General features: G+C 41.6%; 1 protein-coding gene and 1 long non-coding RNA gene across 17 annotated transcripts in view; one reads left to right on the top strand and one right to left on the bottom strand.

Moving 5' to 3' along the window:
- DLG3 (discs large MAGUK scaffold protein 3) overlaps window positions 1-22,336 on the top strand; it is a 413,798-nt gene that overhangs the window by 313,640 nt on the left and 77,822 nt on the right. The window lies entirely within an intron of this gene.
- Window positions 1-22,336, bottom strand: part of LOC137527162 (uncharacterized) — a 77,081-nt gene that overhangs the window by 44,579 nt on the left and 10,166 nt on the right. For 9 of the 13 annotated variants that reach the window (XR_011023154.1, XR_011023147.1, XR_011023148.1 and 6 more), the window contains exon 2: window positions 2,602-2,838. The exons of the other annotated variants lie outside the window; for them this stretch is intronic. This is a non-coding gene — a long non-coding RNA (uncharacterized lncRNA). The remainder of the gene's footprint in view (window positions 1-2,601; window positions 2,839-22,336) is intronic. 13 annotated transcript variants of the gene reach the window in all.

Below are 22,336 nucleotides of genomic sequence, written 5' to 3'. Positions count from 1 at the left end.
GGTGTTCCACCTCCCAGACGTGCATCCCTTTACCACATAGTTGCGTTCCATATTTCCGGATATGTGCACGCCTCCTGCGTTCCACCCGCCCGAAGAGAGAAGGAATTACATCACTATTCTATACCATACCCCCACTTAGAAAGTATCATGTCTCCTCAGTATCATCATAGGAGACGGACATCACCCTGTAATCATAAAAGATATTTCACATTCTCCCTTCTGTGTTTAACATGTTCTCGCAGCCCACTTAAAGGGGAACCTCCCGTTTACATAATATTGCACATTCCCTACATTGCTTTAGACATATCATAATTTAAACCAATTCATATAAAAATTACCTCCTCCCTATCATCCCTCCCCACACCCCACATCTAATAGACCAGTAAATTCCCATTACAACCTGGCCCCCACTCAAACACTAAATGAATATATGGCCTTGATTCAATCACCCAAAAAGCACATTATATCTTCATCTATATTCAATCCCTTAGGTCTTAGGGTATCCAGATTGAAAATCCACCTTGTTTCAGCCTGTGAGATAGCTCTGATTTTATTACAACCTCTCCAGTTGGGTACTAGTTTGTATATACCACAAAATGACATCAGTTTTGTATCACACATATGCCTTTCACCAAAGTGAGCCGAGAGGCTGTGTGTGGGGAAACCTTTTCCTACATTCCTTGTATGTTCTGCCATTCGTTCTTTTAGTGTTCTTGTGGTCCGCCCAACGTACTGCCACCCACAGGGGCACCATGCCAGGTAGACCACATATCTGTCGTTACATGTAATAAACTGCATTATTTTAAAATTTCTTTCCATTGCTTTGGGAGATAATTTCAGTGGTTTTTTCTGGCCTCCCCTCCCTGCAGGCTTTACAGGTCCTGCAAGGATAGAAGCCCGGTTTTTGCCATTCTCGGGGGACTAATGAGGTTTTGGGGGGTTCTACACAGCTAGGGGCAATAATATTTCTAAGGTTTGGGGCCTTTCTAAAAATAAATTTAGGTCTTTCTGGAATAATGGATGCAAGTACATGGTCAGTTCCCAATATTTTCCAGTGTGTTTGGATGATTCTCTGTATATCTCTGTACTAATTACTATATCCAGTAATGAAAGCACATTGATACTGTTGTACTTCCTCTTTCTCAGTTATTTTATCATTTATCAGTTCTACCCTATCTAGGTTTCTAGTGTTATTTATAACCTCCTCTAGGTGTTCCTCCGGATATCCTTTCTCCATGAACCTATGTTTCAAAGTGCTTACTTGTTTGTCATACTGCTCCAACTCAGTGCAGTTCCGCCTAATGCGCAAAAACTGTCCCTTGGGTATATTTCTCTTCCATTGAGGGTGGTGGCAACTGTTAGTGGGTATGTATCCATTTCGATCCGTGGGTTTAAAATACGTGATTGTTTGCAAATTTCCCCCTTTGTTTATAAGTTCCAGATCCAAAAACTGTATTCTTTCTTTATTGAAGGTAGCAGTGAGTGTAATCCCCAGGTTGTTAGTATTTAATTCTGACAAAAACGTAATTAGTGCTAGTTCCCCCCCTCCCCATATAAAAAACAAATCGTCTATAAATCTGCGCCAGATTTTCACATCCGTATGTGCCTGTACTATCCCTTCCTCCCATTTTCCCATAAATAGATTGGCTACACTTGGGGCATGACTAGCCCCCATCGCGCACCCCTTGTGCTGTGTATAGTATGCATTATTGTGCCAAAAGTAGTTTGATTTGAGTGCAAAATCCAACAACCTGAGGATATATTCCCCCTGTTCCCTTCTCAATTCACCATCTTGTGCCATGTAATATTCAACAGCCTAATAGTAGACTCAGTTTCCCAATGCATTCATATTTACTAGGGATCAGCTTCAGCAATACAGATTAAAGCACATTTTGGGCAGCTCATGCAAAGGTGATAGCAAATACATCTTGTAAAACAGCAAGTTGGAATTTAGAAGACACATTCACAAAGGACTGCATGCTAGACATGTAGGTTTTGGCATTTTATCAGCACCCGTCGCAGCTGAGATCTGTTATTATATTTGTTCTATACTGTATTTTTATTTTTCTTGTCTTTCTCTCCTGGTTTTTGTCATATGCTCTCATTAGGAGGAATCTGGAAACTCAAAAATTGTTACCATAATTTTCCTTTCCTGGTATTTCAATCCAGGATTTGCCCTCCAAAGTCAGTGCATGTTCTCCTGATAGTGTTCCACATGGAACAAGGCCAATGAGTAAGGGAAGCTGTTGTGTGGGTCAGTGAGAGGCATAGTTGACCCCTCATGTTCTGACATGGAGGCATCAGAAAAGAAAAACGTTATGTTACTAGCACCTTGCTGTCATCATGCTATCTGTAGCCTGGTCATGAAAGCTGCTAATGCTGAGCTTGCATACAACAGTATCAGTCTAGTGTTATTGTACTTAAACTTACAGTGTGAGCAAGTAAGCACATGCAGCCACAGCTTTTTGTGAACATCAACTTATTTAAACACTTCTGTATGCCTTATTTTAAGGCATAGTATTATAGTATGTATACGGTATTATAAAATGTCTAACAAAAATAATTCAGCGCATTTAAAATTTGATATAATATACAGTTTACCTTTAATGAAGAACTACTAGGGAAAGCTTGAACATTCCTCATACTTGATGTTCCTCTAATGGGTTTACTTTAAAGGTTTAGGTGATTTCTAGGAAATCAACCTTGCAGAAATTATAAAGTAGTTAAAGGAAATCATTCTTATCCTGCTGTGCTCTGTTAGCAGCAGGGAGACTGGAAGGGGTTGTGCTGTCTTCTGTACCAAATGCCAGACACAGGACTAGGTGCACATTACTGAGGCTGGAGAATAGAGGAGAACATTAAAAACATAAGTGGGACAGGAATCCTGAACAGGTTTATTTACAAAATGTTTGATGTGGAGGACTACACACAGTTTATGACCTTGAAACCCCAATGTGTAATATCAGAACAGCTGAAAGATTAGGAAATTACTTTGTGTTATTGCTTAACCACTTCAGCCTTCAGTCGTTTTCACTTTATGCATCCGAGCAATGTTCACCTCCCATTCATTAGCCTATAACTTTATCACTACTTATCACAATGAACTGATCTATGTCTCGTTTTTTCCTCCTCCAATTAGGCTTTCTTTGGGGGGTACATTTTGCTAAGAGCCACTTTACCGTAAATGCATTTTAACAGGAAGAATAAGGAAAAAACGGAAAAAATGCATTATTTCTCAGTTTTCGGCCATTATAGTTTTAAAATAATACATGCCTCCACAATTAAAACTCACGTATTGTATGTGGCAATTTCTCCCGGTTATTACACTGTTTAAATTATGTCCCTATCACAATGTATGACGACAATATTTTACTTGGAATTAAAAGTGCATTTTTTCCGTTTTGCATCCATCACTATTTACAAGCTTATAATTAAAAAAAAAATAGAAATATTTCATGTTTACATAGATATTTAAAAAGTTTAGACCCTTAGGTAAATATTTGTGTTTTTTTTTTTTTTTTAATTGTAATGTTTTTTTTTATTTTATTATTATTAAACATTTTATGTGGGTATTTTTGGGAGGGTGGGATGCAAATCAATTTTTTTTTTTTGTACATATTGGTCTATGTTTTAATTTTTTTTGCATTTTCATGCAGTTAGCTTTTTGGCCACAAAATGGCAGTCATGAGTTTGTTTACAATGACGTCACTCTAAGCAAAACACGGACGCTTAGAGTGACGTTGAAGGAAATAGGAACAGAAAAACCTCAGCTTCCGTGCGAAGCTGACGGTTTTTCTCGGGGGAAGGGGGGAGCAATCAGTGATCGGGCACTATAGCCCGATTCACTGATTGCCTGGCTAGCAAACCGCGGGACGGGAGTGCACGTGCACGCGCGCGATCGGCAGCGGGGGCGCGCGGCAGCGCACATGGCCTCCTGGGCGTAGCTAGTACGTCCAGGAGGCCAAAGTAGTTAATAAGCCAGAAGAGTCAGGATTTACTAATGGTGCCCATTCATGGTACAGTAAAAACGTTCCATTTTCCCGTTTATTCGACCAAAACAAATCGAATCGTTTATCCGATCGAAAAAAATCTTTTTTTCCGATTAACGATTATCCTGTTTTTTTCAATAAAAATCCAATCTAAAATGTTGGAAAAATCTTAATATTCGATCAAACAGAATAATCGAACTAAATTATCTAATCGAAAAAAATGGAAAAATTCTACCATGTATGTGCACCATAAGATAGAATTCACAGTGCAGGTGGTACACCTTCCAATTCTACAAATGTTGTACCTGCATTTACTTTGTTTACATTTACACTGCTTACTGGAAGAATATGGGCCCCTCCTGCTACACCCTGCTTTCCATATCATTAAGGCCACTTGCTTGCATCCTTCGCTAACAGACAGCTAGTCAGGAGAGATGAGGCCAGGGCACAGAGAGTGTGAAGAGCAGAGACAATAGGATCAGGAGGAGGTTGTATCAGGGTACATGGGGGTCAGGCAGAGGGAGAAAAGAGATCACACCAGGCAGGGGTGTTCCTAGGGTCCTTGGAGATTGGGGGCACCTGTGGGCACTAGGCGGGGTTACGTATGCGCCACGGCAAAAACATGGGCGTGGCCATGGGTGGGGCCAAATGTACATGAACTTAGCAGTGATGTAAGCTACAGATAACGGGCCTGCCCATCAAATTATTGGATGGAGCCCCGTCCTTTATTTAGATAATTTACAATTAGTATAGGCATAGATCAAAAATGTATACGCACATACAATTTTGATTGGCCAATCACTGACCAATTTTACCACCCCCATGCAGTAAGTGGGCCAACAGACAATGCATTTGATGAACTGAGCTAAACTTGGCTAATCAAAATTGTATGTGTGTACCAGGCTTTACAGCTAATACTGTACATACTGAAAGTAGCAGGGATCAGCATACAATACAGCTGGTTTAAAATCAGTAAAGGCATAGAGTAACACCTTATACTGTACACACTGGAGGTAGATCAGCACACAGTGCAGGCACTAGAGAACAGCTTATACTGTACATACTGTAGGCAGCAGAGATCAGCACACTGCAGCTAGCGCGCCCAAAAATATGAGGGTTAAGTTATGCGGTGCGCTACGCGCGCCCAGTGGAAAATGGGTGTGGCCATGAATGGTCATGGGTGGAGACAAATTTACGTGAACCTAGCAATGGTGGGACATTAGATTAGGACAGTGGTGGCAAACCTTTTGGAGGCCGAGTGCCCAAACTGCAACCCAAAAGTCACTTATCTATCGCAAAGTGGCAACAGCAATTTAAACGAAATACTGTACAAGCCCCCAACATGACAAATTCAGCAATCATGAAGCCCCCAACAAATCATGAGGCCCCCAACAAGACAAATTCAGCAATCTTGAGGCCCCCAACAAGACAAATTCAGTAGTCATGAGGCACATAAATAGACAGCATTTCACATAAATAGGCAGAATGCCCCCTTAATATGGTAGACACCTCTCACCTGGCTTCTGAATTCTCCTCTACTGGCTGCTGTGCCTGACAATACTGTTTTTGGCTGGATTGGGGATGATGTGTGGGCTTAAAGGCCTGGCAGTGATGCTGTGGCCTGGCTGGCGGTGATGCTGTGGCCGATGCTGGAGCTGGGTTGGCTGGCGGTAATGCTGGGCTGTGCTTGGCTGGTTGAAGTAAATGCTGGCCTGACTGGTGGTGATGCTGTGGCCTTTTTGACAGTGATTTTGGGCTGATTGGCTGGTGGTGATGCTGGGCTGGCTAGTCTGGATAGTTTAGGTAGTGACAGGTGCCCCCTAGTTAAGGTAGTGCCAGGAGTCCCCCAGTTTAGGTAGTGACAGGAGCCCCCCAGTTCAGGTAGTGACAGGGACCCCCCAGTGTAGGAGCCCCCCAGTTCAGGTAGTGACAGGGACCCCCCAGTGTATGTAGTGACAGGAGCCCCCAGTTTAGGTAGTGACAGGGACCCCCAGGTGAGGTAGTGAGTGACAGGGACCCCCAGGTTAGGTAGTGAATGACAGGCGCCCCCCAGGTTAGGTAGTGAGTGACAGGCGCCCCACAAGGTTAGGTAGTGAAAGGTTCCCCCTAGTTAAAGTAGCGTCAGGAGTCCCCCATTTCAGGTAGTGAGTGACAGGGACCCCCAGGTTAGGTAGTGAGTGACAGGCGCCACCGAGGTTAGGTAGTAACAAGGACCCCCAGTTAGGTAGTGACAGACGCCCCCCTTACCTTGACAGCCAGCGTCAGACCCGGCCAGGGGCGTAACTAGGAATCGCCGCCCCCCCTGCAGAAATTCTGAGCGGGCCCCCCCCCCTCCCCCCAGGCCTGCTCAGGGCCGTTTTGGGGGGCTGTAGGGGTCGCAGCATGAGGGGAGAGCTTGGTAGCACGTTGGTGGGAAGGTCCCCCCTCCCTCATTGCGTTCCACGGATGTTCCTCTCTCTAGCTTCTGACTCGACTTCCTGTACAAACAGGAAGTCGCATCAGACACTAGAGGGAGAAACATCCGCGCTGGAACGCAAGGAAGGTATGTATCTGCCGCTGTCCTGCCGCCTGCATCCACACTATTTAATGCTGGAGGGGAAAGCCCGAGGTGAGGGAGGGGGGGACCAAGCTCTCCCCTCATGCTGTGACCCCTCCAGATCCTAGCGGCGGGGCACCCCTAGAAATAGATTGGGGGCACCCCAGGACATGTTGGGGGCATGGGCCCCCCTAAAACAGGGCTAGCGACGCCCATGACACTAGGTGAACTGGAGAGCCAGGTGCAGCCCAGTGTTTGCGGTGTGTGTATATAAGCTTACTGATGGAATCAAGCCTGATGCAGCAATTCATTCTGAAATCTACTGAAATAAACAATAAGTCAAGTTAGTGTATTTAGGCAAATCCACTGGTTTTAAACTACTGGCATTTCCTGCAGACAGTCAATGGTATTTGCACCTTTGTGGATGGTGAATGCCACAGAGCAGTGGCATACCTACCATAAGGCTGCAGGTGCTCACGCCACCGGGTGTAGCCATGCCTAGGGGTGCCGCTGTGGTGCTCAGCCACTGTGTTCTTTCACCTGGGACCTTTTCTTCAAATATTTGGGCAACATTCAGGAACATAGCAGTGGGCAGTGTATGGAACTGTACTACTTCCTGCACTAGATGTAGCACCCCCCCCCCCCTTTCTGTCCCGTGGGCAATGTGTCTCCTTGCTCTCTACACTCAGCCTACAGTGAGTGAATGTGCAGAGCAGCAGGGTGAGTGGTGAGAATGATTGCTGTGCTGCAGCTGGGACATTAGCAGGGAGAGGTGGCAGGATGTGTTTAGTGCTGCAGAAGTTGCCTGTCATTAGTAGCCATGTGCACTGACTGCTGTAGTGCCAGAGTGCCCGGGACTATTGATTATTTATCCTGATCAGAGTAATTAATCCCCCAAAATTTGCAGTAGCACGCTCGTCGCCCCAGCACGTCAACCCCCCCCCATTTTTTTTTCTTCGGGGGGTGGGTTGTAAATAATCAGCACCGGGTGTCAAATTCTCTAGGTACGCCAGCGCAATACATTGTAATACGTATGTAAATGAAGATAAATGTGTGACACATTAGCTTATAAACTGTACTATGATTTTTTTCTTTCATTTTAAAGATCTCCACAGACAATCCGTGGAGAAAAGCAGGTTATGCAACTCTAAGTATAAAAAAAAAAAAAAATTCTGCTAGTATGTTAAAGGAACTAACATTCCCTTCTTATATTAAATCCTTAATTAGTGGAGGTGAATAGGCGCCTATGCAATTATTTGCACAATATTCATATTTGATGCAGCTGTTGCAGAGAAATTTACTTTAACAATTTATGCCGCCTGGATGTGATTGTCATGTCTAGGCGGCTGCTGAAGCACTGCTGCGCGCTCCCCCGTGCACATGTGTTGTCCCCCGTTAGCATAGTTCCCATTCATTGATCTAAGTCCCCGGTAGAAAGACAGACGGCTTCTTATCAGAAATTGCCGTCTTTCTGATGAAAAACAAAGTTTCCCGTCCTCCTAATGCTTCCTGGAAGTGAGAGTGTTCACTTCCAGGACTAAAAAATGTTTTTGGACTGTGGCCATCTTGTGGCCAAATAGTAAAACTACACCTACATACATTTTTCAATTACCGGTAAATAAACTCACATTATTACATTTAAAATTAACTGTTTACCTCCCACACCAAAAATTACCCAAATAACATTTTTAATGAAAAAAAAATTACAATTAAAAAAAAAAAAAATTTAAAAAAAATGTAACCTAAGGGTCTGAACTTTTTTAATATGCATGTGAAGATGGTATATTATGAACATTTTTTAAATTATAAGCTTGTAAAAAGTGATGGACACAAAACTGAAAAATGCACTTTTATTTCCAAATAAAATATTTGCGCTATACATTGCGATAGGGACAACATAGGTTTTAATTATGGTAGCATGTATTATTTTAAAGCTATAATGCCCGGAAACTGAGAAATAATTAATTTTTTTGTTAATATTTCTGTGAAAATGCATTTAGAAAAAAATAATTCTTAGCAAAATATACCATTCCAAAGAAAGCCTAATTGGTGGCTGAAAAAACAAGATATAGATCAATTAATTGTGAAAATTTGTGATAAAGCTATTGGCGGATGAATGGGAGGTGAAAAATGCTCTGATGCATAAGGTGAAAAATATGCGCGGGCTGAAATGGTTAAAAGAAAGCAGGGCTGTGGAGTCGGTACAAAAATCTTCCGACTCCTCAGTTTATTAAACCATGACTCCAACTCCGACTCCAGGTACCCAAAATGGCTCCGACTCCTTAGTCTAATACTTAACAGGGCTGTGGATTTTGTACAAAGAAATCATCCAACTTCGACTCCTCAGTTTATGAAATAAATGACTCCGACTCCAACTTCGACTCCGGGTGCCCAAAATTGCCCCAACTCCGACTCCTCGACTCCGACTTCAGAGCCCTGAAAGAAAGGCAATAATGTGGCCCATAGACGCTTCCAGCATGCACAGAGCTGGCAGTAGAGCAGGTGTCAGGGCAAGTTTTAGAGTTTTTGCTATTGATTTTGATGCATGTGCATCTAGGCAATCTACTGGCTGCAGACAGACCTTAGACAGTGATGCCACCTGGCAGGCTGGAACAAACTTCTCACTCTCCACCTCCTGCTGCCTCGTCCTCCTGTTAGTGCCAGTGATACTGGTGGGGGCAGGACTGGATACTTCCTCATCACTCAGCCACATCCTACAGATTCCTCCTCAGGTTCTATACCATGACTACTGCTGCTATCTGTGTGTGTGTGTGCGGTGTTTCGTGCTGCCTGCTGCTCGCCCGGTGGGTCTTCCCTCACAGCATCTTTGGCAGCAGTTCTTCCTCCTCATCCTTCTGCTGCTGTCAGCTTAAGTGAGTGTATCCGTGACTGGCGGGTGGCGGCATCTCTCTCTCCGCTGGATGATAATTATGACTTCCTGGGCAAGGATCCATCTGAAAATGGCGCCTGAGAATAATGGCGCATGGTGTTGCCGCTAATCCGTTTGCTGCTTATCGCTATTTAACGTTAAAGCCTTATTGTTATTTAGCGTTAAAGCCTCATCGTTATTTAGCGTTAACACACAGAAGAATCCTCTCTGTACCTATCCCTAACCCCTAAACCCCCCTGGTGGTGCCTAACCCTAACCACCCCCTGGTGGTGCCTAACCCTAAGACCCCCCTTGTGGTGCCTAACCCTAACCACCCCCTGGTGGTGCCTAACCTTAAGACCCCCCCTTGTGGTGCCTAACCCTAAGACCCCCCTGATGGTGCCAAACCCTAAGACCCCCTGATGGTGCCTAACCCTAAGACCCCCCCAGTGGTGCCTAACCCTAAGACCTCCCCAGTGGTGCCTAACCCTAAGACTTCCCTGGTGGTGCCTAACCCTAAGACCCCCCCCAGTGGTGCCTAACCCTAAGACCTCCCTGGTGGTGCCTAACCCTAACCTTGACAGTGTTACATTAAATCCATTCACCGTTTTGCAGTTAAATAACGTCTGCAGTTTGGCTTATGTAGGGCGCTATTAATAAATAACGTTACTGTGCGCAATAACATCTGCTGTTTGGCAAATGAACAGCACTATTGATAAATAACGTTAGTGTGTGCCACTATTGATAAATAACGTTAGTGTGTGCCACTATTGATAAATAACGTTAATGTGTGCCGGTTTTCTTCTTTTTTTCCCTGTGCGCCATTATTATGCAGTACTAACGATAAATAGCGATAAGCGTATCTTTTTAATGCGGCGCCATTTTTATGCATGCACCATTATTTACTGATCCGCCTGGGCAAAAGACATATTCTGTCCTGGCGTCACTCTCTATAAGCAGCCACCCTGAATCATGTGATTTAGGCTGCTTCATGGAAGGGCAGGTGTTCCCCAGATAGTGAATAGCTCTCACTCACCAGTTCGGATTGCAACGCAGCAAGTGGAAAAGGGCCCAAAAGGACATCTGAAGTGAAAAGGGATATGGAGGATGCCATATTTATTTCCTTTTAAATAATGCCAATTGCCTGGTTATCCTGCTGATCCTCTACCTCTAATACTTTTAACTATAGACCCTGAACAAGCATGTAGATAAGATGTTTAACATTAGCTTGACTGGATTTGTTGTGTGCTTCTTTCAGGTGTGTGATTCAGACATTACTGATACATAAATAATCAGCAGGATGCAAAGCCACTAGTATTAGTTAAAAGGAAATGATTATGGCAGCCTCCATATTATTCTATTTCAGCTGTCCTTTAAGGCTTTGTTCATACTAAGCACATTGCCATGCCCATTTTGGCAATATGTATAGTGTGTGAAAAGCATTATCATCAAAAGTGCATTCTATGCACTGAACAACAGCTTCAAACACACCAAGTTACAAGTCCAACAAAATTAGAAGAGGACTGGATCCAGATGTTCAGTGTAATATTTTAGTTCAATAAATTATTTTTTTTTACTGAAAACTGAAGGCCAAAGAGTTTTATAAATACAGAGTACAGTGAATCATGTTGAATCTGTGGTGATTTAAGTAAAAAATGTTGGGCAAGTCCAACATTCTCCCTTTTTTCTATCGACTATAATACAGTACCTACACCATCTTGTTATGCTACATAAAACCATATCCAATCAACTTTTCTCCTGAGTTTTATTGCAAGGAGGTATTTTATAACATTACCAATAAAATTCCTTTAAAGCTCCCACCAAGCAAGAAATTACTCAAAATAGTTATTACTGTTTTTACCTAATTTTTAATACTTTTTCAATTTCCCAAGTACTGTACAGAACATATTTTTTATATGAGAGGAAAAATTATCTACTGGGAGAAAACTCAGGGGTAAATGCTAATTGGATAAAGACCATAGTATTCAAGGATAATACTTTGAATTTGCACTATAAAGCTCAGACAGTTTGGTTTCACGTTTTATGAACAATTTAATTTCTGTTGATTATAGATCCGCTCTAGTACAAAAATACATTCGGCCTGATTCACAAAGCGGTGCAAACTTTTTCGCGGACTTTTTCGCGCGCAAAGTGCCGTGATTCGCGCAATCGCGGACTTTTGCGCGCGCAAAAGTCCGCGATTGCGCGAATCGCGGCACTTTGCGCACGAAAAAGTCAGCGAAAAAGTTTGCACCGCTTTGTGAATCAGGCCCATTGAATTCTCTTTATTGTATTTCTCTTTTGTTTTGTTTATTGATGCCTGAGATGAGAATACACAAAACAAGTTAAATAAGCCTAGGAAACACCACACCTCCATATTTCTACTCCATTGATAGCGGTCTTGTGAGAGCTCATTGTAAGCTAGTTTACTCCAGTGTGCAAGTTGATATCAATAAAGAGAAGGCGTTTGAACACACCTCAGTGCAGTATAATGTTTCCAATGACTGTAGTATGAGATGAACTTTGAGACTTTGTATTGGTTTTCATTCTTTTGTTAAATATTTACTATAATTACATACATTGACATTAGAACATGATTTACATAAATGTTAGCACTGTTGCTGCACACACTATCAGCCTTGTTTATAAATACTTATATTTAAGTAATGTGCTAATGCATGTGATCATTCAGTCCTTGATTGGGATTTACTGGCCCATTTGCAATTAATTTTTTATCCTGAGTTTTCTACCTAGGAGATCATTTTTCAACTTCTCTCTTAACCATTTCAGCCCACATGTATTTTTTCTCTTATGCATCAGAGCAATTTTCACCTCTCATTCATTCACCAATAACTTTATCAATACTAATCACAATTAATTGATCTATATCTCGTTTTTCCGCCACCAATTAGGCTTTCTTTGGGTGGTACATTTTACTAAGAATTATTTTTTTTCTAAATGCAATTTCACAGGTATATTAACCACTTAGCAACTTCTGCCACGCTTTTCTACGTCCTTATTTACAAACACCTATAAACACATATAAATATTTGGTTCTGCTGTCTATTTTTAGAAAACTGAGTATGTATAGCACCATCTTGTGGCCAAAAAGTAAAACTACTTCCAAATACACCATTATTCATTTACCATAGGAACATTAAGCACATTTTCATTATTTTTGAAACTCCTTCACCCCACACCCAAAATAAAATATTATCGCCATACTTTGTACTAGGGACACAAGTTAAACATTGTAAAAACCGGGACAAATTGGCAAATAAAATGTGTCTATTTTATCTACAATAGCACAATTTATTTTTAAACTACAATGGCTGAAAGCTGAGAAATGGTGATTTTTTTCATTTTTTTCTTCTTCTTCCCTGTCAAATCAGTATAAAATAATATAATTCTTAGCATAAAGTACTGCCCAAAGAAAGCCTAGTTTTTCCCGTAAAAAATAATGTATAGATCATTTCAGTGTTATAATTAGTGATAAAGTTATTACCGAATGAATGGGAAGAGCTTTTGAAGGGGAAAAAACCTGTAGTAGAGAAGTGGTTAAAGGAGAACTGTAGTGAGAGGTATATGGAGGCTGCCATATTGATTCCTTTTAAGCAATACCAGGCAGCCCTGCTGAGCTATCTGCCTGCAGAATCACACCAGAAACAAGCATGCAGCTAATCTTGTCAGATCTGACAAAAATGGCAGAAACATCTGATCTGCTTTGTTGTATGCTTGTTCGGGGTCTATGACAAAAAGTATTAGAGGCAGAGGATCAGCAGGATAGCCAGGCAACTGGTATTGCTTAAAAGGAAATCAATATGGCAGTCTCTACATACCTCCCACTACAGTTCTCCTTTAACCACTTTACCCCCGCGCGTACGGATTTCTCCGCCCCTTTTTCCATCCTTTCACCCCCAGGGACGGAGAAATCCGTACTCTGCGCACTCCCGCCGCTGTCCGCGCTCCCGCTCGTAAACACGCCGCCCGCCGCTAGTAAACATGCCGCCCCCCGCTCGCCCAGAGATCAACGAACGGGAAAATCCATTCCCGTTCGTTGATCTAAGCCCCGCAATGATCTGCTGCCGCGCGGCTGAGCCGCGCGATCATTGTGAAAAAATAACAAAGTCCCAGCCTCTTTCTACTTCCTGCAAGCGTCCGGACGGACGCTTGCAGGTCGCATGAAACAAATTGGTAATGTTGCCATCTTGTGGCCAAATAGTAAAACTACACCCTAACCATTTTTTACACACAAATAAACTTGTTTTACACAAAAAATTAACTCCTTACCTCCCACACTCCCCAATTTTTTTTTTTGTAATTAAAAAAATAAATAAATTTACAATTTAAAAAAAATACATAAATAGTTACCTTAGGGACTGAACTTTTTAAATATTTATGTCAAGAGGGTACAACACTGTTACTTTATAAACTATGGGCTTGTAATTAGGGATGGACGCAAAACTGAAAAAAATGCACCTTTATTTCCAACTAAAATATTGGCGGCAAACATTGTGATAGGGACATAATTTAAACGGTTTTATAACCGGGATAAATAGGCATATACATTTAATGGGTTTTAATTACAGTAGCATGCATTATTTAAAAACTATAAAGGCCGAAAACTGAAAAATAATAAAATTTTTTCCCACATTTTCCCATTAAAACACATTTAGAATTAAATTATTCTTGGCATAATGTCCCACCTAAAGAAAGCCTAATTGGTGGCGAAAAAAACAAGATATAGTTCATTTCATTGCGATAAGTAATGATAAAATTATAGATGAATGAATGGAAGGAGCGCTGAAAGGTGAAAATTGCTCTGGTGGTCAGGGGGTAAAACCCCTCAGTTGGGAAGTGGTTAGGAAAATTGAAAAAAAAACCAAACATTATTTCTCAGTTTTTAGTCATTATAGCTTTAAAATAATACACGCTACCATAATTAAAACCTATGTATTTTATTTGCCTATTTGTCCCGGTTATTACAAATTATGTCCCTATCACAATGTATGGCGCCAATATTTTATTTGGAAATAAAGGTACATTTGCGCCCATCACTATTTACAAGCTTATAATTTAAATTTTTTTCGTGATATACCCTCTTCACATGCATATTAAAAAAGTTCAGACCCTTAGGAAACTATTTATGTTCTGTTTTGTTTTCATTAAAATTTATTTTTTTCACTAAAAATTTATTTGGGTAATTTTTGGTGTGGGAGGTAAACAGTTAATTTTAAATGTAATAATGTGGGTTTATTTTATTAAAAAATGTATGTAGATGTAGTTTTACTATTTACCACACAGTGAGATGCCTGGAAGCAAAGTGCTCGCTTCTAGGAAGTATTAGGAGGACGGGAAACTTTTTATTTTGTTAGAAAGACGGCAGTTTCTGATAAGAAACCATTGGTCTTTCTACCGGGGACTTAGATCAATGAATGGGAACTATGTTCCCATTCATTGATCTCTGGGGTAACAGGAGACCACACGTGCATGCACGGGCTCGATCGCTGGTTAAAATACTTTTTAAGCACTTTGCAATTGAAAAAGTACCGTATATACTCGAGTATAGGCCGAGTTTTTGGGACCAAAAAAGTGGTCCCAAAGTGGGGGTCTCGGCTTATACTCGAGAGAGTATAGGTGACCATGCATACCTCCCCCGCAGGCAGTTCGCCCACACTTCCCCTGCAGGCAATGCACACTCCTCCTCCTCCTCTCTTCCCCCCCCCCCCCCCTTCCCCGCAGGCTGGAAGATTAGATAGGAGAGGGGATCAGAGGAACAGTGGGACTCAGCCCCGGGCCGACTCATTCCTCTTCTTGAGTACCCTCTCCATGCTTGAAATAACAGCAGCAGTGGCGGCAGCGGGGTGTCTCACCTTCCGGGTGGCTCCAGGCAAAGATCAAATGTCTCCGGGCTCCTTGCCGCGATGTACACGAAGGAGCCCAGAGACGTTTGATCTTTGCCTGGAGCCACCCGAAAGGTGCGATACCCCACTGCCGCCACTGTTATTTCAGGCATGGAGAGGGTACCCGAGAAGAGGAACGAGTCGGCCCGTGGCTGAGTCCCGCTGTTCCCCTCTCCTTCTATCTAATCGTTCAGCCTGCAAGGGGAGGCAGGGGGGCGCACTGCCTATGGGGGAAAGGGGCACACCTATGGCTGGCTACCTATACTGCAGACATCTACACCTGGCCACCTATACTAGAGCACCTATAGCTGGCTACCTTTACTGCAGACATCTACACCTGGCCACCTATACTAGAGCACCTATGGCTGACTACCTATACTGCAGACATCTACACCTGGCTACCTATACTAGAGCACCTATGGCTGGCTACCTATACTGCAGACATCTACGCCTGGCTACCTATACTAGAGCACCAATGGCTGGCTACCTATACTGCAGACATCTACACCTGGCTACCTATACTGGAGCACCTATGGCTGGCTACCTATACTGCCTACATCTACGCCAGGCTACCTATACTAGAGCATCAATGGCTGGCTACCTATACACTGCAGACATCTAAACCTGGCTACCTATACACTGCAGACATCTAAACCTGGCTACCTATACTGGAGCACCTATGTCTGGCTAACCTATACTGGATATAACTCGGCTTATACTCGGGTCAATCATTTTTCCCTGTTTTTTTAGGGTATAAGTTGGGGGGTCGGCTAATACTCAGGTCGGCTTATACTCGAGTATATACAGTACTACAAATTAGCTGAAAAGGACTATCAAAATTATTCCAAGCATTTTCTCTCTTGCTGGTGGTTTAGAAAACATTTTATTGATATGTGTGAAAATATCACCTAGGACAAAACTCAGGAGAAAAAAATTAATTGCATATAGATTGTAAGCTCCGCAAGGGCAGGGCTCTCTCCCCCTTTTGTGTCTTGGAAATCATTATACATTTTATTCATCATGTTACTTTTATCACTGTCATTACCACTTCTATATTTTGTATTCTGTATGCTGTATCATTTTTTGTATTTTGTCACTAATTATGTATCTTGTATATTGTTTATCTTGTATATTAGTGTTGCACCATTGTCTGTATTATGTACCCCACGTATTATGTCTGTATTATGTACCCCACGTTTGTTTCTTACTTTGTACAGCGCCACGGAATATGTTGGCGCTTTATAAATCAATAATTATAATAATAATAATAATAATAATAATAATATAGGCCAGTATATCTTATCCTATGTAGATATTGTGAACCTTTGTGCTCATGTTGTTTACTGAGTATGTTCATGGATAGTGCAACAAAATTGGATACACAGCCTTGTGCTGTGCAATATACTGGAACAGAATTTCATGAATACTATAATGCCTTTATCTAAAACAGTAATCTACATTCTCTGTTATAAACATGACCAAAAGTTGGCATCCAAAATGTGCCAGAAGCAATGTACAAAAGGGAAAATTGTATTGCTTCTGATAATATAGAAGAAAAATTATAGATGGTTTAATAGCCTGTTATTGATGTGGCACTATGGTTAAAAGCTGGAATACTGTAGCCCAGTGTTTCTCAACATTATTGCATGCTGTACCCCTGTATGTAAGACTACACACACTATGTATTGAGAAACTAGGGAGAAGCCTAAAGTGGACTGCAGTGATTTGGTACTAGCCCAATTCACCACAAAAGCTTCCTTCCTTGGAATAGGTACAGCAGGAAGCATGCAAGTGAACACTTCATGCTATAGAACCTAAATTTTAAGCTAAAGCTAATTCTGGTCCATTTCCTTATGGAATGACAAATGGCACCACTCAGACCATTAAATAAATGGGTTGTGCTTGCATAGTGGCAAGAGAGCTACAAACTAAAACCACTATGGATGCTGAGATATTTATTTAAAGAGGAACTCCAGTGAAAATAACATAACAAAAAAAAGTGATTAACCACTTTCCCCCCGCCCGTACGAATTTCTCCGCCCCTTTTTCCATCCTTTAACCCCCAGGGACGGAGAAATCCGTACTTTGCGCACTTGCGCTGTCCGCGCTCCCGCTCGTAAACACGCCGCCCGCCGCTAGTAAACACGCCGCCGCCCGCTTGCCCGGAGATCAATGATCGGGAAAATCCATTCCCGTTCGTTGATCTAAGCCCCACAATGATCCGCTGCTCTCCGATGGGCAGCGCGATCATTGTGATCTTACCCAGCCTCCAAGTACTTCCTCCAAGCTTCCGGAAGGACGCTTGGAGGTCGCATTAAAACAAAAAGTTACTGTGGCCATCTTGTGGCCAAATAGTAAACTACACCCTACACATTTTTCACATACAAACAAATTACTTTTACACAAAAAATTAACTCATTACCTCCCACACTCCCAATTTTTTTTTTTTGTAATTAAAAAAAAATAAAAAAAATGTACAATAAAAAAAAAATACATAAATAGTTACCTTAGGGACTGAACTTTTTAAATATTTATGTCAGGAGGGTACAACACTGTTACTTTATAAACTATGGGCTTGTAATTAGGGATGGACGCAAAACTGAAAAAAATGCACCTTTATTTCCAAATAAAATATTGGCGCCAAACATTGTGATAGGGACAATTTTATAACAGTTTTATAACCGGGACAAAAGGGCAAATACATTTCATGGGTTTTTATTACAGTAGCATGCATTAATTAAAAACTATAATGGCCAAAAACTGAAAAATAATTAATTTTTTCCCAGATTTTTCCTATTTTCCCATTAAAACACATTTAGAATAAAATAATTCTTGGCATAATGTCCCACCTACAGAAAGCCTAATTAGTGGTGGAAAAAACAAGATATAGATCGTTTAATTGTGATAAGTAATGATAAAGTTATAGACGAATGGAAAGAGCGCTGAAAGGTGAAAATTGCTCTGGTGGTCAGGGGGTAAACCCCCTCAGTGGTGAAGTGGTTCATTTTTACAATAATTATTAATAAATGATTTAGTCAGTGTTTGCCCATTGTAAAATCTTTCCTCTCCCTGATTTACATTCTGACATCTATCACATGGCGACATTTTTATTGCTGGCAGATGATGTCTGTGGAAAGAGATAATGCCGTTTTGGCAGTTGGAAACAGCTGTTATTTTCTACAATGCAGCAATGCTCACAGATAGGAAACTGTCAGGACCATGGTCCTGACATCACACTGTGGGAGGGGTTTCAGCACAATATCAGCCATATAGAACCCCCTGAAGATCCGTTTGAGAAAATGTAAAGATTTCTCGTAGGAAAGGGGGTATCAGCTACTTATTGGGATGAAGTTCAATCCTTCGTTACGGTTTCTCTTTAAGTATTTATATAGTGCTGCCATAGTTACATAGTTATTTTGGTTGAAAAAAGACATACGTCCATCGAGTTCAACCAGTACAAAGTACAACACCAGCCCGCCCCCTCACATACCCCTGTTGATCCAGAGGAAGGCGAAAAAACCCCCACAAGGCATGGTCCAATTAGCCCCAAATGGGAAAAATTCCTTCCCGACTCCAGATGGCAATCAGATAAAATCCCTGGATCAACATCATTAGGCATAACCTAGTAATTGTAGCCATTGATGTCTTTCAACGCAAGGAAAGCATCTAAGCCCCCTTAAAATGCAGGTATAGAGTTTGCCATAACTACTTCCTGTGGCAATGCATTCCACATCTTAATCACTCTTACTGTAAAGAACCCTTTCCTAAATAAATGGCTAAAACGTTTTTCCTCCATGCACAGATCATGTCCTCTAGTCCTTTGAGAAGGCCTAGGGACAAAAAGCTCATCCGCCAAGCTATTATATTGCCCTCTGATGTATTTATACATGTTAATTAGATCTCCTCTAAGGCGTCTTTTCTCTAGACTAAATAAACCCAGTTTATCTAACCTTTCTTGGTAAGCGAGACCTTCCATCCCATTTTGTAGCTCGTCTCTGCACCTGCTCTAAAACTGCAATATCTTTTTTGTAATGAGGTGCCCAGAACTGAACTCCATATTCCAGATGTGGCCTTACTAGAGAGTTAAACAGGGGCAATATTATGCTAGCATCTCGAGTTTTTATTTCCCTTTTAATGCATCCCAAAATTTTGTTTGCTTTAGCTGCAACGGCTTGGCATTGAGTATGATTTTTAACTTATTGTCGATGAGTATTCCTAAGTCCTTCTCCAAGTTTGATGTCCCCAACTGTATCCCATTTATTTTGTATGGTGCTAGACCATTGGTACAACCAAAATGCATGACTTTACATTTGTCGACATTGAACTTCATCTACCATGTATGTGCCCATATAGCCATCCTATCCAGATCCTGTTGCAATATGACACTATCTTCCTGAGAGTTGATGATTCTGCACAATTTTGTATCATCTGCAAAAATAGCAACATTGATCACTACTGCATCTACTGGGTCATTAATAAATAAATTGAAGAGCACTGGACCCAGTACAGACCCCTGTGGGACCCCACTGCTAACAGTCTCCCATTTTGAGTACGATCCATTGACCACAACTCTTTGTTTTCTGTCCATTAGCCAGTTCCCTATCCATGCACACAAACTCTTCCCCAGTCCTTGCATCCTCAACTTTTGCACCAGACTTCTGTGGGGAACAGTGTCGAAGGCCTTTGCAAAGTCCAAGTATATCACATCTACAGCATTCCCAATATCCATATTAGCATTCACTACCTCATAAAAGCTGAGCATGTTAGTCAAACAGGACCTGTCTTTAGTAAACCCATGTTGATGCTGAGAAATAAGATTATTTTCTATGAAGTCATGTATAGTATCTCTTAGTAACCCCTCAAATAGTTTGCATACAACTGATGTTAATCTTACAGGTCTATAATTTCCTTGATCAGATTTTTTCCCCTTCCTAAAAAAATGGGAAAACGTGGGCTGTACGCCAATCCACTGGGACTCTGCCAGTTGCAAGAGAGTCGCAAAAGATAAGATAAAGGGGTTTAGCTATAACTGAACTTAATTCCCTTAGGACCCGAGGATGCATGCCATCCGGGCCAGGTGCTTTGTCTATTTTTAATTTATTTAGTCTTGCCTTTACTTCTTCCTGCGTTAAGTATTTAATATTACAGTTAGAAGATTGAGACTCTTCTGCCTCTGTAATTTGCAACAGTGCTGTTTCCTTTGTGAAGACAGAAGCAAAGAAAGCATTTAATAACTCTGCCTTACCTTGGTCATCCACCATTGAGTTCCCACCCTCATCCTTTAGGAGTCCTATACAGTCAACCTTTCTTTTTCTAGAGTTGATGTACTTGTAAAACTTTTTTGGGTTAGATTTGATATCCCTAGCGATTTGATTTTCAGCTTCGATCTTTGCCAGCCTAATTTCTTTTTTACAATTTTTATTGCACTCCCTATAATTGCTAAGCGCAGCCTCGGTCCCCTCCTGTTTTAGGACCTTATAGGCATTCCTTTTTCTCTTCATTTTATCCCTAACCTTTCTATTCATCCAGAGGCCTTTTTTTATTCCTAGACATTTTGTTTCCATATGGGATATACATACTACAATACTGATTGAGAATAAGTTTAAAAGCTTGCCATTTCCCTTCAGTGTCCTCCCCTTGTAGTACATTATCCCAGTTCACCAAACTTAGTGCCTGCCTAATTTGATTGAACTTCACTTTTCTAAAATTCATAGTTTTAGTGGTCCCGCGGCCTATCAGTCACCAGATCAAACGTTATCATGTTGTGATCACTATTTCCCAAATGTTCTTGAACCTGCACATTTGATACATTATCTGGTCTATTAGAAATGATCAGATCCAGTAAAGCATTCCCCCTAGTTGGTTCCGTTACCATTTGAGTCAAGTAATTGTCCTGTAGTGCTGCCAGAAATCTGCTGCTTTTACCAGAATGGGTAGCCTCAATACCCCAGTCAATGTCTGGAAAGTTGAAGTCGCCCATAATTATGACCTCATTTTTACTTGCAGCTTTTTCAATCTGCTGTAGTAATCGCAGTTCTGCAGCTTCATTAATATGAGGTGGTCTGTAGCATACCCCAATAAGCAATTGCCAACTTTTATTTCCACCATGAATATTTACCCAAACGGACTCCACATCTTCGCAATCTTCTTCCATCTCATCGTTGAGGACAGCTGTAAAAGAATTCTTAACAAAGAGACAAACCCCTCCACCTTTTTTCCCTGTTCTATCCCTCCTAAACACATTGTATCCTTTTAAATTAGCTATCCAGTCATGGCTTTCATCCATCCATGTCTCGGTTATTCCCACAATGTCATAGCCTTTGTCATTCAGAATGAACTCTAGTTCGTCTATTTTATTTGCAAGACTCCGAGCATTGGTTACCATGCACTTTATATTTTTACCACCACATTTACCAATTTTGTTTACATGAAATGGGCTACTTGAAGTTTTACCAACCTCCTTAATCTTTACACTGTCCCCACCCCCCTCTCCACCCCCCATAATGTTAAGCTCCCACTGTTTTTTTACCTTATCTTGTCTACATATTAAGACTTTATCGTCCCGCCTCCCCCCAGATCCTAGTTTAAAATCTCCTCCAACCGTTTAGCCATCTTCTCCCCCAATGCAGCTGCACCCTCCCCATTAAGGTGCAGCCCATCCCTGCTGTAGAACCTGTAGCCGACTGCAAAGTCTGCCCTGTTCTCCAGGAACCCAAACCCTTCCTTCCTACACCAATTTATCAGCCACTTATTTAACTCCCTAAGCTCCCTCTGTCTCTCAGATGTAGCATGTGGCACTGGCAGTATTTCAGAGAACACCACCTTGGAGGTCCTTGCTTTAAGTTTATCTCCAAGTACCTGAAAATCTCCCACTAACTTTGTCATTGGTGCCAATGTGTACCATGACAGCTGGGTCTTCCCCAGCCCCACCCAATAATCTGTCAATTCTTTCCGCTACATGCCGAACCCGAGCACCCGGGAGGCAACAGACTGTACGGCATTCACGGTTTCTTCGACAGATTACCCTATCTGTGCGCCT

This window comes from Hyperolius riggenbachi, chromosome 8, assembly GCF_040937935.1.
Source record: "Hyperolius riggenbachi isolate aHypRig1 chromosome 8, aHypRig1.pri, whole genome shotgun sequence".
NCBI classification, from domain to species: domain Eukaryota; kingdom Metazoa; phylum Chordata; class Amphibia; order Anura; family Hyperoliidae; genus Hyperolius; species Hyperolius riggenbachi.
This window is presented reverse-complemented; position numbering and strand designations above follow the sequence as displayed.